The sequence below is a fragment of the Monodelphis domestica genome, chromosome 1 (assembly GCF_027887165.1).
Source record: "Monodelphis domestica isolate mMonDom1 chromosome 1, mMonDom1.pri, whole genome shotgun sequence".
NCBI classification, from domain to species: domain Eukaryota; kingdom Metazoa; phylum Chordata; class Mammalia; order Didelphimorphia; family Didelphidae; genus Monodelphis; species Monodelphis domestica.
In genome coordinates this window covers 357,906,151-357,920,948 of record NC_077227.1, presented here as the reverse complement: position 1 = coordinate 357,920,948, position 14,798 = coordinate 357,906,151, and the positions used below count along the sequence as shown (strand labels likewise).

At 36.6% G+C, this 14,798-nt stretch overlaps 1 protein-coding gene across 4 annotated transcripts in view; it reads right to left on the bottom strand.

The window, feature by feature from the left end:
* Window positions 1-14,798, bottom strand: part of SGCD (sarcoglycan delta) — a 1,484,556-nt gene that overhangs the window by 532,377 nt on the left and 937,381 nt on the right. The window contains exon 1 of one of the 4 annotated variants that reach the window (XM_007473936.2): window positions 6,352-6,503. The exons of the other annotated variants lie outside the window; for them this stretch is intronic. The gene's annotated coding sequence lies outside the window, so the exon portion shown is untranslated. Of the gene's footprint in view, window positions 1-6,351; window positions 6,504-14,798 lie in introns of those variants that run through there. 4 annotated transcript variants of the gene reach the window in all.

The following is a 14,798-nucleotide window of genomic DNA, read 5'->3' as shown; positions in this document are numbered from 1 at the left end:
TCAATATCTCCTTAGCCAGGACATGAGATCCTTGAGGACTCATAAATGAATTTCTTAAGGACAAAGTCTACCATATACTTCTTTTGCTTACCCTCATGGTACTGAGTACATTAATGGGTATATAAGAACATCCATTAAAAAACTTTTTCCTAATTAGAGTCAAAGAACCTTTTGATTTGTACATGTAATTTCCTTTTTTTTTTTAAACCTTCTATCTTGGAATGAATATGGTGCATTGGTTCCAAGGCAGAAGAGTGGTAAGAGCTAGAGCTAGGCAATGGTAGTTAAGTGACTTGTACAAGGCCTCACTTGCTAAGAAGTGTCTGAGGCAATATTTGAACCCAGGACTTAACTCCCATCTCTAGGCCTTGCTCTAAATCCAATGAGCTCTAAATCCAATGACCTTCCCCCAGCACATGTGATTTCAATTGTGGGAGAAACTCCCCCAAATGGATACCCCCTTCATTGGTACAGATAGATAATTCTTTTGTATCTTATAGTATTTGACAATTGTCCTGGATCACTGAAAGGTTGTCTAGGATTACACAGTGGATATGTATGAAAAGCAAGACCTGAACCCACATCTTCCTGGTCCCAAGGCCAGTTCTTTATCCTTTTCATCACATTGCTTCTCAAACATTTCATTATGCTTTCAATAGAAAAGTGTGGCTATACAAGTTCACATGAAGAGAATTTTACTAAACCAATTAGAGTGTTTGCTTATTCTCTTGGAGATCCTGCTATTTAATTCAACAATAGTGATCCTAAATGTTCATCCCTTTAATACTTTAAAATTATGCCTGATATAGAAATTCCTTAAACTCTTTCTGAAAAGATACTGATACAAATAGAGAAATTAAAGACCAGAAAGAACTTAGCTGTGATTCAAAGCATCATATACACTGAAAACAAATATTGCATCCTCCTCTGCTTCTATTCAGTCTATGAACCAATGATGAGAGACCTTTTAATGCAAGGCATTCAGCTGTGTACTAGAAAGACACAGATAGATAAACAAGTCCCTGCACTTGAAAAGCTTACTATGGAAGAAAGGAAATTGCTAAGACACTTATGAGGGACAGGAGAATATGATACAGACAAAGAGGAAGTCAAGGCAAAAAGCTAGGGAAGAAGAAATTATCTCATATGCCTGATGCACATAGGTAATTCCTATAATGAGAGAATCACCAAATCTGAGAACCAGGAAGTGTCTTTTAATATTTCTGGACCAATCCTCCCCAGTCTTTAAGCAGTCTCTTCTATCTGGCCTAATTGCCGCATCACTTATAGCCAGGCTAAGACATTCTCTGTCACACCAGACCGTATTCTGGATCTGAGTTAAATTGCCTAACTTACTTCTTAAGAAATTACTAGAGCTTTCATTAAGTTCCCATGCCTTCAGTGCACCTTCCTAATTGAGCATCCTTGCTCTGTGGATTTGCACTGATAATGACTTTTGATTCTTATTAATACAATGCAATAGGGAAACCAATCTGCTTGGCTGAGCACATTTTCAGCATAACAAGCACAGGGTTGGGCCCTCAATGTTGCTAACAGGAATAGTACACTTAATTTCCTTCTCCCAGTGCTCAAGTGTACCCTGCTCCAAAGGCTGCTGGTGCTTGTACTAACTGTGTAAATCTATCATTGATTTTAAAAGCAACACACTTGGGTATGCTCAGCCCCCAAACAAGGAAAATAGCATCCAAGTGGAAATATTCAGTGGGGCATTAAAACAATCTTGATTTTTATTTTATTTTATTTTTTTTTATTTTTGGCTGTACGTAATTGCAGAACCCAAAGAGAAAGAGAGGGAGGATGTTTTCTAAAATCCAACTCTCCATTAGAATGAACAAACCTCAAATTGAGACCAGGAAATGGAAAAGGCACTTAAAAGCAAATGTCATTACAAGACATTCAGAAATTTGAAATCATCAGGTCCCCTGGGTTCACAAGGAATTCTTGAGCTAAATGGCAGCTTCATGCTTGAATTTGCAGGTGGAAGTTTTAAAAGTGCCACTGCAAAAGCCTCCCAACTCTCATTGCACAATGTTTTCATGGACAGTTATGCCCAAATCATAAGTGCTCTGTGGGTTTCCATTGGAAATGTCTCCTTGTTCCCACAAACGTAATGGGAAAATGAATCTGGCAGTTGAGGAAATAGTCACATTAACAGAACAGATTTGGTCCCCTGGTGGTGCTGTGACAGGTGTGACTTTTTGTCATCATAGAGGACACTGTTTCAATCAGTATACATACAATTGGGTAGACAGGGCAGCTATTCAGTAGAGACAGAAAATGTCATTTTACCTTGGTTGAAGACAAACATAAGCAAAACATAAGAGTTAGAGATAACTGCCCATTTTTACTTAAAGTAACTATTATTTTATAAAGAAATTATTAATGCCAAGAAAGGGAAAATATTTAATGTGCTCTTTTCTTTCTGACAACAAAAAGAGTATAATATAGGGTATGAAGACCACTGAAACAGACTGCTGAATAAACCCACTACATGGGAAAACAAATGAGTGCTTATAATGTATGCAGAAATCGGAAATGATTACAAATTATAATTTATTGCACCTTTGATTTTTATGATTAGTAATAGCAAGTCACTTTGAAATTATACTTTACATTTTATAAAACTTAGCTTCATCTTCCATAACTTTAAATAAGGAGTTAAACCAGTTAATATCTAAAGTTCCATTTAACTCTAAATCCTGTGATCCTATGGTTCCAATAGAGCACTCATGATGCCATAACATTTTATAGTATAGAAAGTGTTTTAAAGATAATTTGTCATTTATACCTTTGTAATATGTCTTATATATGCCCCCTTTTTCTCCTCTGAAATTCTACCCCCACCCAGGTGCAACCCCTTAATTCCTCATACCTAGATTATTTGCAATAGCCTGCTGGTTCATCTGCCCGCTTTAAATTTCATTTCACTTCAGTTCACCTTCTACTTAGCAAATTGATCTTTCTGAAGTCCAAGTCTAACTATGTTACCCCCTTATTCAATAAGCTCCAGTGGCTCCCTATTGCCTGCGTGATCAAATATAAAGCCTTCTGTTTGGCTTTTAAAGTACTCTATATAACCTGGCACCACTTTTCTACCTTTCCAGTCTTTTAACACATTATACCACCCTCACATAAACACACATATTTTATTATTCTATGGCACTTGTCTTCCTGTTTGCCATTGCTCACATATGACATTGACTGGGCATTTTTACTGGCTGTCCCACATATTGGAATGTCCTCAAGACAACCTCCTTGTTTCTCTGGCTTTCTTCAAGGTTCAATTCAACCTCACCTTTTTTGATATACTGTAATCTTAGTACCTTCACCCTAAGATGAGCTTCAATTTAAATTTTATATATCCTGATTGCTCATAGTTGTTTACATGTGTTTTCTTCCATTAGACTGAAGTCTCCGTTAGTGCCAGGACTGTTTTCTGTCTTTTCTTGGATTCCCAGGGCTTAGCACAGTGCCTAATACATCATAAGCCCTCAAAGAATGCTTATTGACTTGAGTTGATCAATGTATAATCAGTATAGGAATGTTTTGCTTGACGACATTTGTTACAGGGATTTTCTCTCTCTGCTCCTACCTTCTTACTTCTCCACTGGGGCAAAAAAGGGGAGAGGGAGAAAATAAATGCCTTTTAATTGCAAAATAAAATTTAATTTTAAAATGATTATCCTTGTCCCCAATGAGCTCACATTCTAATGGAGGAAATAGTAATTAAATGAATGACATCATATCTATTTTTCCCCAGTTATAAGCACATGTCCTCAAAGGGAACTCGAAGATAGGAGAGTTAGGTACTAGTCTCATTTATTCCATTCTAATAACTATGGGTCTTGGTTGGTAACATTACCTCTCTGCCTTGCAATTTCCTTATCTTTAAGATTAGGGGGATGAATGAATGCTGGAGGGGATGTGGCAAAGTAGGGACACTAATTCATTGCTGGTGGAGTTGTGAATTAATCCAACTATTCTGGAGGGCAATTTGAAACTATGCCCAAAGGGTGATAAAAGACTGTCTGCCCTTTGATCCAGCCATAGCACTGCTGGGTTTGTACCCCAAAGAGATAATAAGGAAAAAGACATATACAAGAATATTCATAGCTGCGCTCTTTGTGGTGGCCAAAAATTGGAAAACGAGGGGATGCCCTTCAATTGGGGAATGGCTGAACAAATTGTGATATATGTTGGTGATGGAATACTATTGTGCTCAAAGGAATAATAAAGTAGAGGAATTCCATGGAGACTGGAATGGCCTCCAGGAAGTGATGCAGAGCGAGAGGAGCAGAACCAGGAAAACATTGTACACAGGCACTGATACACTGTGGTACAATCGAACGTAATGGACTTCTCCATTAGGGACAATGCAATGTCCCTGAACAATCTGCAGGGATCTAAAAAACACTATCCACAAGCAGAGGACAAACTGTGGAAGTAAAAACACCGAGGAAAACCAACTGCTAGACTACAGGGGTTGAGGGGATATGACTGAGGAGAGACTCTAAATGAACACTCTAGTGCAAATACCAACTCATAGAAATGGGTTCGAACCAAGAACACATGTGAAACCCAGTGGAATTGTGCGTCGGCTATGGGAGAGGTGGGGGGGGGGGGAAGGGAAGAAAAGAAAATGATCTTTGTTTCCAATGAATAATGTTTGGAAATGACCAAATAAAATAATGTTTAAAAAATAAATTAAAAAAAAAAAGATTAGTGGGATGAATAAAGTGACTCATAATGTCCCTTTCAGGTTTAACATTTTTTGACGCTACAAACTTCTGGTGTTGAATTGGCATTTATCTGTCATATGATTTCTTTGCTTTCCTATATAAAATGTCTTCTCTTTCTGAAGGCCGGGTTAAGCATTCTTTCATATCAATAGTCTCCCAGTGTTTCTGGATAGCTACAAAATTTGAATGGCCATTTAGGAGAATACAAGTTGCAGGTAAACTAAGATACAATGGAAAGCCCATGGTGGAAGTAAGCAGGATGACAGGCATATCATAGGCACTTATTAAATTAAATGATTGTTGACTGACTGATAACAACCCTATGGGCAAAGTAAGATACAATTTGTCCCATTTTATAGATGAGAAAACTGAGGACATGTGACTATGGATTATATCATTATCTGGTGCCTCCTGAATATGAGTCCAAGGCATTACTACACTATAATTCCTTTTAACAACCCATTGTGGTGGATATTACAAATATTACTGTTGATGTTAAGAAATTTTTCCAAAGTCACACAGATAGTAAGTGGACAATTATCAGGTATTATAACTCCAAAACCAGTCCATCAAACTTAGTGTAAGAATGCTCACAGATCTAGAAATAATTCTTCCCTTCTTCCTGCCCTCTACATCTTCCTCTACCTTGTGTGCTTCCTCATGCATGCACACACAGAACCGCAGAAATACCTTTTTATTCCTATTGCAAATTGTATTCCATTGCATTTTGTGCCCCCAGGCTCTAGGTTTCTGGGAATTCTTGTCATTTTCTGGCCACTTAAAGTCACTCAACATGCTGTGTGCTCCCCCACCCAGTGCATAGCAGGCTCCAGTCCCCCAGAAAGCCTCTGCCTCACCAGCTGCATTGCCCAGCCGGAGGTCAGCAAACTTTCCTTGACTTCCAAAGCAGAGAAGCGAGCTGCTAGGGGCTTCCAAATGGCAACTCAATTTGTGTTACAGGAAACTATTCCCCTAAATGCCAAAGGGACTTGCATAAAAAGGCCAGGAGCATGGGCAATGGGAAGAAAAAATTAGACAGGGCTGCTGTGTCCATGTTGTAAATGGGAGGTAATTTTAAAAATGTTATTAAGTACCAGGAAGAAGCAGCACTCTCTGTGGCAGTGATGCTGTGAAAAGTCTCTAATAGCCGCCTAGAGCTGCAAAGGGGCAGAGGTGGAGTGCTATTCCGGCCTGCCTGTAAAAGCCATGGGCTGACGGCTGTCTCCTGAACCGTGGCACTGAGACGGAAGCCACCCATTCTCACACTTGCCCCCAAGCAGCGATTTCTTCCTTAAGTACTTCTCAACAAGGAAATCTCCAACCTCTTCACGTGGCCACCCTGCCTTCAGCTCTCCTCACTCAACTCGAATTAGGTCAAACTAGTTTCCTTACTCCAAAGGAAACCTCAAACCACTCAGTTTCTTCAACAGGCTTCCAAAACCAGCCCACAGACCTTCCAATGAAGGGGGGAGAACAAAGACAAAAAGGAAAATGACTGAGATTTTTTCCCTAGAAACATCCCTTCTTCCCCATGGTCGACCAATTTCTAATTTGACACAGAAATGCTCTTTCCTAGCCGTCTTGTACTCACCCAGTTTTATTTTACTGTGGTGAAAACTCTTCAGCAAAACCTCCAAAGGTTAACAGACCAGTCCAGAAAGCAGGAGTACCCAGTCCTCCACGCTGTGAATCTCAATATCCTCCTTACAACAAGTGGGCTATTTTTATACCTGTTAACAGCCAACAACCAGCAATATCTCAGGCACAGTATAAAATATGACAGGGACAGGGGACAGGGGCAATAGTAATACCACTTACCCAATAACCAGTTCAGCCTTAATGATGGCAGCCCATGTTGTGAAAGAAGGGAAAAGAATGGGGGCAAGCATCATTAAAGGAAAATAGACTTTAAAAACTTGGCGGAGATCTTTAGTATTCAGCAAGTAAAAAAGGTACAGGGGGCACAGAGAAGAAATTATAGTGGGAAAAGTCTCAGTCTGAGTCCCATCTTTGAAAACTTACTAACTTTGTGACCTTGAACAATTCTCTTACCTCTAGGATCAAATATAAAATCCAGTATTTGTCATTTAAAGCCCTTTAAAATCTGGCACCTTTCTAAATGGCCTTCCACAGTATCATTCCCTTCCATTTAGTCAATAATCAAGAAGCACTAACTTTTTTATTATTCCTTGCACATGATGCTCCAGCTCCCAAATGCATGTCTTTTCATTGGCTTGAGATGCTCTCAGTTCTTACCTCTGCCTCATGGCATCCTTTCAAGACTCATTTCAAATACCAACTTCCATAAAAAGTCTTGCCTGAGACCTCTTTCCTTCCCTAACCCACCAATACCTGCCTTCTGGATGAATAATTCCCCATTATACTATGTGTTTATATATGTGTATTCATATGCAAATACACACACAGTTATAAATATATAGATAGACATTGATAGAACTATGGATAGATAGAAATAGAAATCTATAGATAGAAATCTATAAGAAGAGATATAGATAGATATATACATGGAAATATATATATGGAAATCTATAGATAGATAGAAATATAGATAGATATCTATAGGTAGAAATAAATATAAATATAGACATAGCCATGAATGGAGATGTCAATCCATAGATGCAGCATATAAACACATATACAAACACAGAGATAAAGAGAAATTGAGATACAAAATTAAGTATGGATGGATGGATGTATCTACATACAGATATAGATGATATAGATAAAAATATACTAATATAGATTAGATCATGGTAGATGAATGGAGATAAATATAAAGATAAATATCCATATATGCATATATAATCTATCAAGGGTTATTTTAATGATAGGTTTATATTTAATATGGACTTATCTATTTTATATCTCTATCCATAGATACTGATCTATGTGTATATATACCTATATGTGTATAGCGATAGATAAAGATGTATCTCTATATCTATCTAGTATGCACGTAGTTATTGCCATGTTGTCTGTAGCATTAGAACCTGTGAGTTCCTTGGGAGCAGGGACTCTGTTTTTTCCTTTTTTTTTTTGTATCTCCAGAATTTGACTCAGAGCCTGACATTTAATTAATTGATTTCTCTTCTCTAAATATGAATGGCCTAATTTATGTAAAGGGGGTGATAAAACTCATAAAGACCTAGCCCTTAGGTTATTAGGATTATTAGGTTATTATTATTATCTATTATTATTTATAAGTCTGATTATGTTAGGATTATTCTATTTCTGGAATGATTTTAAATTTTCTTGGGCTCTTTCACATCCATTTATTTTATCTGACCCTGGGTTCTACTCTTGCCTCTAACATACTTTATGATTTATGATTCTAAGTAAGTCACTTAATTTCTTAGGATCCCAGAAAATTCTCTAAGAAATTCTCTATGTTGCAGAACATCAGTAAAAGGAATATTTTAAGTCAGCAGTTTCCTATACTGAAAAATTAAAACAAACAAACAACAAAGAAATCTCATTTCACCGGCAAAGTAGCTCTTTGAGATAATCACGGCAGGTGGTATTAGTCCTGTTTGACAAATAAGGAGCCTGGGATTTAAAAATAAATAGCTTATTTAAGATGAAACAACTGGTTAGTTGACAAGTCATGGCTAGAACTCCTATCCCCTTACTATAAGTCCACTTGTATTTTCCATGAGGTCATGAAACCAGAGTAGAGGAATAGCTACATCTCAGTAATTCAGATTAATTGTGGAAGGGCATTCTGAATGAATGAAGTTGACATTGTGGAAATATGTTTAAAGTAATGCAATGATACCACTACCAAACCTTAGCTCTAAAGAAATTCAAGAGAAGAGAAGGACCCATACAGACAAAATGTTTAAGTTAACTCTGTGGTAACATAGATTTAGAAACAGGGTGGGAGTGGGAGGGGAGTACCCATTAGTTAGGGAATGGATAGAAAAAATATGATATCAAAATGTAATAGAGTACCACTATGCCTTAAAGAAAATAAAAAGGAACAAATTTAATGAAACATGGGAAGACATGAACTGATGTAGTGTAAAGTGAGTAGAATCAATAAGACAAGTTTGTACTATAATAACATTATTATAAAAAGTAAACAACTTTGAAAGACTGAAGAACTCTGATGCAATGTCTAACCACAATTTCAGAAGATAAAGAACAAAAAAAATGTTACCAACTCCTGATGGAGAAGTACTGTATTCAAGATGAAGAATGAAACACATATGACCAATCCAAGAATTAATTTTTATCAACTGAATATTTGTTACAAGGGCTTTATTTTCCTTTCTCTTCTTTCTTAATTAAAGGTGAGGAAGAGTAAAAAAAAATCTAATTTTAAAAAATAATAAAACTCTAAATAATATAATATCATTTATTATTTCTATTGTATACATTGTTAAAAGTAAAATTAAACTGCTCTGAGTAGTGACTGACCTTCAAACTTATTTTGAATAATATATATGTAATTTGGAGAGAGGAGACAAGATGGCAGCATAGAGGCAGCAAACATTCAGACCTCTGAAAACCCTTCCTTACCAATTGCAAACTAAATAATCCTAGGGGACTGAAAATCAAACCTAACAACAAGACAGAGCAAAGGAACCCTCCTGCTGGAATCAACTTAAAAGGTACACTCCCCAAAGCCAGAATTTAAGAACTCTCTGGTTTAAAGTGAAGGAAGAAGGAAGGTCCTGGGATCCCTCCCCCACCTAGAGTGCTAAGCCCTGGAGGCAGCTGGAACCTCTGGTAAGGCAAAGGCACTGGTATGGAGGGAGTACCTTAAGGGCAAAGCAGTGCCAGACTCGGAGTGTCCAACACAGGCAGTGGGGAATCAGACAGAAGAGAAACACAGAGCATAGAGTGGGAGGCATAGTTGTAGCAGTGGAGACACTCCATATTGCACACTCCCTTCCCGTGGTTTTGGCCTCAGGGCACATACAGCAACATAACCAGACCTAATCCCATCAAAGCCTCCAGAGAACAGGGAAGCTCAAGCTCCAACACCCCTTCCTCACAGACTGCACTAAGAGATTTACTGACAAAACTCCAAGGGTGAAGGCAGAAAGAAAATCCCAAAATCATGAAAAAAAAAATGAGAGGAGCAAGAGCTCAGGCAAAAGCAGGGAGCAAAGAAGAGGTAAATATGAGCAAACAACATAAAAAGAAAAAAGAAATTACAATCGACAGCTTCTACACAGGCAATGAACAAAGAGAAAATGGAACAGAAAAGGATGAGGGAACTCCAAAAAAAAAAAAAAACAGAAAGCCCAGCATATTGGATACAGGTACTTGAAGAACTCAAAATACAAAACACAATTAAGAGTGGCTGAAGACAACTGAGAAAAGAAATTTAAAACTAAGATAAGTCATCTGGAAACAGAAGCACTTGAACTAAAACAAGAAAATATTGTCTTGAAAGCCAAAATCAACCAGCGTGAAAATGAGGCAAAGAAGATGAAAGATGACCACCAAAGAAAATCAGACCAGAAGGAGAAGGATGACCAAAAAGCCAGGGATGAAATCCAGTCTTTAAGAACAAGAATACAACAACTAGAATCAAGTGACTTCACAAGGCAGCAGGACACTGTAAAACAAAATCAAAAGAATAAAAAAATTGAGGAAAATATGAAGCATCTCACTCACGAAACAGAAGATTTAGAAAATCGTTCCATGAAAGACAACTTAAGAATCATTGGTCTACCAGAAGACCATGACAAAAAAAAAAAAAGCCTGTTCAGCATACTACAGGAAATTATCCAAGAAAACTGTCCCAATATTATAGAACAAGAGGGAGAAGTGGAGATTGAAAGAATCCACAGATCACCTCTTATATTTGATCCCCAACTGACAACACCCAGAAATGTTGTAGCCAAATGCAAGAACTATCAGACCAAGGAAAAAATATTGCAAGCTGCTAAGAAGAACTCATTCAGATACCATGGAACCATAGTGAGGATAACACAGGATCTGGCTGCATCTACACTGAAGGACCAAAAGACATGGAATATGATATTCTGGAAAGCAAGGGAACTGGGTCTACAATCAAGAATCAACTATCCAGCAAAACTGACTATATTCTTACAGGGGAAAGTATGGTCATTTAACAAAATGGAAGAATTCCAAGCATTTGTAAGGAAAAGACCATACCGGAACAGAAAATTTGATGCCCAAGGGCAGAACTCAAGAGAATCATAAAAAGATAATTTAAAAAGAAGGGGAAAAGAAAGAAAACAAAACAATACAAAAAACAACAACTTTTTTTAAGAGACCCAATAAGTTAAAATGATATATATCCCTATAAGAAAAGAGATCATTGGTAACTCTTAAAAACTGTTATTATAACCTGGGCATCTAGAAGAATTACATTTAGAGGGAACAGTGACAAAAATGTATAGGATGAAATGACAAGACATAAATATGCATATAGGTATATGTATGCATAATTACATATATATGTATAAGTATATATATATACATATATAATACATGTATACATCTAGAGCTAAAAAAAGAGGTTAATACTAAAATAAATGTGAAAAGAAATAAAAGGTGGTAATTTATATGTTACAAATAAGCTTATGGCAGGAGGTGGGAGAACATCAATACACTGGAAGGTTAAGAGGTTGGAGATAGGAAATACTCAACTCTTACATGTATTGAAATTGACTCATAGAGGGAAGAACAATCCAATCCATTGGGGCAGAGAATTGATTTGTGCCCTATAAGGAAGTAGAAGAGTAACAAACGGACTGGTGGGGAGGGAAGCAGTACAAGGGTGGAGAAGGTGAGGGGTGTAGTTTAAAAAGACTGTAAAGAAAATAAGGGGAGAACAAGAAGGGAGGGGAGTAGTAAGGGAAGTAAAATAAGGGTGGGAATTAGGGGGACTGATTAAAAACAAAACAATGGTGTTGAAGGAAATAGTAAAAGAAGAAAAGGCAAGACTAGGAGTAGAAATCAAAATGTTGGGAAATACACAGCAGGTAATCATAACTTTGAATGTGAATAGAATGAACTCACCCATAAAACGCAAGTGAATACCAGAGTTGATTAGAATCCAAAATCCTACCATATGCTGTCTACAAGAAACACACATGAGGAAGGTAGATATGCATAGGGTCAAAGTAAGAGGATGGAGCCAAATCTATTGGGCATCAACTGATGAAAAGAAGGCAGGAGTCACAATCATGATATCAGAGAAAGACAAAGTAAAAATAGATCTACTTAAAAGACATAAGGAAGGTAATTACATCCTGATCAAAAACAGTACAGACAATGAGGAAATAAAAGTATCCAACATTTTTGCACCAAATGGTATAGCATCCAAATTTCTAAAAGAGAAAATAAGGGAGCTCAAGGATAAAATAGATAGAAAAACTATGCTAGTGGGAGACCTGAACCTTCCTCTCTCAGAACAAGATAAATCAAACCAAAAGTAAATAAGAAAGATGTAAGAGAAGTGAATGAAATCTTAGAAAAATTATATTTAGTGGCTATGTGGAGAAAAATAAATAGGGACAAAAAGGAATACATCTTCTTTTCAGTAGCACATGGTACATTTACAAAGATTGACCATATGTTAGGGCAGAAAAACATTGCAAACAAGTGCAGAAGAGCAGAAATAATAAACGCAACCTTCTCAGATCACAATGCAATCAAAAAATAATTAGTAAGGTTACATGGAGAGGCAAATCAAAAAGTAATTGAAATTAAACAATACAATTCTGCAGAATCAGTTAGTTAAAGAACAAATCATAGAAAGAATTAATAATTTTATTGAAGAAAATGACAATGATGAAACATTCTTTCAAAATCTATGGGATGCAGCCAAAGCAGTAGTCAGGGGGAAATTTATATCCTTGAGCTCATATATTAACAAATTAGAGAGGGTAGAGGTCAATGAATTGGGCATGCAAATGAAAAAAATTTGAAAGTGAACAAATTAAAAATCCTCAGATGAAGACTAAATTAGAGATCCTGAAAATCAAAGGAGAAATAAAATTGAAAGTCAAAGAACTATTGATTTAATAAATAAGACTAGAAACTGGTACTTTGAAAAAACAAATAAAATAGACAAAGTACTGGTCAAGCTAATTAAAAAAAGGAAAGAAGAAAACCAAATTGATGGTATCCAAGATGAAAAGGATGACCTCACCTCTAATGAAGAGGAAATTAAGGCAATCATTAAAAATTATTGTGCCCAATTATTTGGCAATAAATATGGCAATCTAGGTGATATGGATGGATATTTACAAAAATATAAATTGCCTAGACTAATAGAGGAAGATATAGACTACCTAAACAACCCCATATCAGAAAAATAAATTGAACAAGCCATCAAAGAACTCCCTAAGAAAAAATCCCCAGGTCCAAATAAATTCACACGCGAATTCTATCAAACATTCAAAGAACAACTAGTCCCAATATTATACAAAGTATTTGACAGAATAAGCAAAGAAGGAGTTCTACCAAAGTCCTTTTACATCACAAATATGTTACTGATTCCAAAGCCAGGCAGGTCAAAAACAGAGAAAGAAAACTATAGACCAATCTCCTTAATGAATATAGATGCAAAAATAGTAAATAGGATACTAGCAAAAAGACTCTAGCAAGTGATCATGAGTGTTATTCACTATGACCTGGTGTGATTCATACGAGGAATGCAAGGATGGTTCAATATGAGGAAAACCATCCACATAATTGACAATATTATCAAGTAAACCAACAAAAATCACATGATTATCTCAAAAGATGTTGAAAAGGCCTTTGACAAAATACAACACCCATTCCTGAAAACTAGAAGTCTTCCCAATAAGATCAGAAGTGAAACAAGGATGCCCTTTATCACCTCTATTATTTACCTTTGTACTAGAAACACTAGCCATAGCAATTAGAGAAGAAAAAGAAATTGAAGGTATTAAAATAGGCAATGAGGAGACCAAGCTATCATTCTTTGCAAATGATATGATGGTCTACTTAAAAAACTCTGCGAATCTTGAAATTTCTCAGACTTGTGAATGTTAAAAAATTCCCCATTGGGACTATTCCCCATTTTAAATAGTGAAGCTACTTAGATCTAAAATGTGAGAACTCTACTTAGATCAGAAATGTGAAGACCTCTACTCTACCTGTACTTAAGCCTGCTTTAGGGGAGAAAACTCTTTGCTGAACAATGAAAAATACTTAAACCCATACTTAAGCCATGCCTATTTTTAGAATTAATACAAAGGGGTGCTAAGTACCTATAAAGGTCAAGCAACTTGTAAACTTACATGGGACAAAGAGGTGAGAAACTTACTCAGAGATTTTAGCCTACTCAGATGTGGATTACTAAAAGGATTAGTCTACTCAGGTGTGAATTCAGAATGGGCTGTCCTTTGGAAAACATCTACTGTGATTGGTAGATGTAAGGACTTAGGGGAGGTGACATAGGAGAAATTGCCCTTTAAATAGAAGCTCATATAGGAGCTTTAAAAAAACTCATTCTGAAATATTCAGATTGAGGATTGAGCTGGTGAAAGCAGTTGAGATGATTCTGGCCTGGTGTTACTAGAATCCTTGCTTGGACAGATCTTATGGTGAGTGATTAAGGACTGACTAATCTTTTCTTTTAGGGCTTAGGCCTGGGTTGGCCAGGGCTGCCTGGGCCGGCCTATTCTTTTCTCATTTATTTCCTTTTTCTCTCTCTCTCTCTCTTTCTTTGATTCCTCATTGTATTATTAATTAAATTCTCTATAAAACCCAGTTGACTTGGGTATATTCATAATTGGGAATATTTCCCTGGCGACCACCTTATATTTGATTTTAAACAAGACACTGTAGTGAAAACATATTTTCTGAGGTCACAATTTACTCACCCACTCTTTTATTTACTACAATTTAAGTCTTCAACCATTTTAACTCTTACAGTTTATGAGGCATATACCTTTTAACTACTACAGTTTATGGCATCCACTCTTTTAAATGCCACAACTCCAATCAAGAGAATCAACCAATAAAGTAGTCGAAATAATCAACACCTTTAGCAAAGTTGCA